Below are 2,814 nucleotides of genomic sequence, written 5' to 3'. Positions count from 1 at the left end.
TGTACCAGGCTATGTGCACGTGCCACTGCCTGTAATTAGGAAGGTGCCTTCCTCCCACATTAGGACTCTAAACTGGGGACTTCCATTAACCCCAGAGCAGCCCATTTCTGCTCAGCCATCAGTGAAAAAAATATCCGCTCGTTAAACCCACAATGGAACTGTTCTAATTATAACTGTTGAAGTGTGAAGCCATCCTGCAGCACTGCGCACGTTGTTAGGATGATTTAAAGTTATTACCAAGTGCTTGGGGCACTTCTTCTGCAGACATGTTCCAAAGGACGGGGAAAGCAAGGAGTCAGCCTTGGAAGTGCTGCTTAGCAGCTGGAAGCGCTCTCAGGAGCCGAGCACAGCACTGCAGATGGCTGCAGGCTGACACTCTGCTCACTGGCCTGGCCATCTGACATTTGTGACAATAAGGCAGGGAAGTTGTCAGATTTCCCCATGAAAAAAAAAAATTGAATGTAATTATGTGGAAATCTTTCTACAGGTCCAGTTGTTTGAGGAAAACACACAGTCCTCTGCCACGACAGAGTTACTTAAGCAGGAAAAGTTTATCCTTGACCTTGTGGAGGACTGACGTGCTGAAGAAGAGAGGCTGTTAACCCTTCTGAAGCATCCAACTGTTGAACCTGTGTTCAGAGTAAGAAATCATAGAATCACTAAGGTTGGAAAAGACCACTGACATAGCCTAGCTCAACCACCATCCCATCACCACCATGCCTTCCAAGCCATGTCCCACAGGGCCTGTAAAGCACCAACAAACAACACTTTCTGACTTTCTGGGGTGTATTTGGTACGTGGTGCCCATCTGAACATCCCACAGCTTTGGCAGTCCCCGTTCTCCACTTGCTCTACTCATCCTGGACCTGTGTTTACTCATAACAGTTGCTGGCTCATTCTTCTCCAAGTGTCTTTTCAGCACCAGGGGAAAACACAAAAAACTACAGCAGGATGGAAAGCAAACCATTCACTTAACAAGATCTAATGATCAGGGGGTTCTCACAGGGAGGACCTCTCTGGGTAATTGCCACTCATTTTTCAGCTGTGAATAGAAGAAAAAATAGATTTAAGAAGCTTAATCAAGTCCTTTTAAAATCCTGTCATCATCCAGTGGCTGAACCCTACTTGACCAGGGCTTGAGTGGGGGCAGTGAGAAGAAGCTACTGAGAAAGCATTCTTGAAAATCTCACTGAGCAGCTAATTAATCAGAATTCATGGAGTCATAGAATGGTTTGGGTTGGAAGGGAGCTCAAAGCGCCTGGTGCCGCTCCCTGCAGTGCACAGGGACACCCACAGCTCCAGCAGTGCTCACAGCCCCAACAGCCTGACCTGGGCTGTCTGCAGGGACGGGGCACCACCGCCTCTCTGGGCAACAATTTCCACTGGCAGCTCTTCCAAGACCTACTTTCTTGTCCTTCTGTGAATACTCAAACCCCAGCTGAGCACTTTCAGTGGTTGTGCTTTGGTTGGGGCAGTTGGGGAGGACTCCTCTGGGCAGGGATTGCTCTTGCAAGAAGCTTCAGGGCTGTACCTGAGGCGCAGAGCAGCCCCCAGCCTCAGCCCACTGAGCGCAGTGCTGGGAGCAGGGCGCTCGGCTGCGTCACAACAAATGTATGCGTTGCTCCTCCAGCAGAAGGGCTGCACAGCTGTGCACACAGCTCGGAGCTGGCTGTTGTCTGCTCTGACCCCAGGTCTCGAGGATCTGATCGAGTTGGTTTGCCTCTTGCATGGAGGCTATTTTTTGAGGTGCCAGGCAAGGGCTACTGCAGGATTTGCTTCTAGCACCTTCTGCCCTCTGTTCTCATCATCCAGGTGTCAGACACTGCTGCCCAGCAGCGTCTCTGGATCTGTAGCACAAATGCATTTTCTTTTAAAATACCATAATTGGGTTTGAATTAGCACCAGGACTGCTTCTGTGCTAGCAAGGACAGCCCTCAAACTGCCAAACAACGGGGCTTTCAGTGTCTGGCAAAAGAGCCACTGCCAGCATCCAAGCCATCCATGTCTGACTGCTGAGATAACAAGATACCCCACCCAAACCCCAACCTTAACACAAACACTAACCCTAAGCCTAACCCTCTTAGGGTCTTTTCCTTTGTGCTTCTGCTCCCTGCAGAACAAACCCAGCAGTGCTACAGCTGCAAAAGGCTGTGTGCTCCTGCAGCTCATGACTCTCACCCTGCGAGCAGCTTGTTCTGCTGGCACGATAAACACATGCTGCAGAGGAACAGCACTAATTATGACCCTGTCACCTTCATCAGCTCCCCACTAATTGTTTTGGCTTTTTTTAATCTCACTGTTCGGAGATGAAACATGATGTTTGGTTCTGAAAAGGAGCTGAAAAGAAAAGAGATGAAAGAATCACATTTTAAAATAGCAGCATCAGGTAGATCTTTCAGTTGGATTTGAAATTCAAATGACAGAAATTATAACTATTTGATGTGTTACTGAAATCAGGCATGGCAAGTTCTTGGAGGACTTTCTAGGGCTGCCCATCCCAACCTGCTGCGTGCTGGGTGCTCTCAGGTTTCCCAGCCCAGAAGAAGGGTTTTCTGTGTCACACTGTAATGAAGTTTCCCAAATCTCTCCAGGCGTTACCAGCTCAGAGACCTCACATGTTGTAACTTTCTTCCTAGGTTTTGAGAATGAAGAGTGAGATCTCTGACTTCTTACATGGTCTGATAGTGATAGGACAGTGGGGGATGGCTTTAAGCTAGAAGAGGGGAGATGTGGGTTAGCTGTGAGGAAGCAATCCTGTTGTCAGAGGGCGGTGAGGCACTGGCACTGCTGCCCAGAGAGCTGTGGTGCCCCATC

The sequence above is a fragment of the Meleagris gallopavo genome, chromosome 26, assembly GCF_000146605.3.
Source record: "Meleagris gallopavo isolate NT-WF06-2002-E0010 breed Aviagen turkey brand Nicholas breeding stock chromosome 26, Turkey_5.1, whole genome shotgun sequence".
Classification (NCBI taxonomy): Eukaryota; Metazoa; Chordata; class Aves; order Galliformes; family Phasianidae; genus Meleagris; species Meleagris gallopavo.
The sequence above is the reverse complement of the archived record's forward strand: the minus strand, read 5'-3'. Positions refer to the sequence as shown.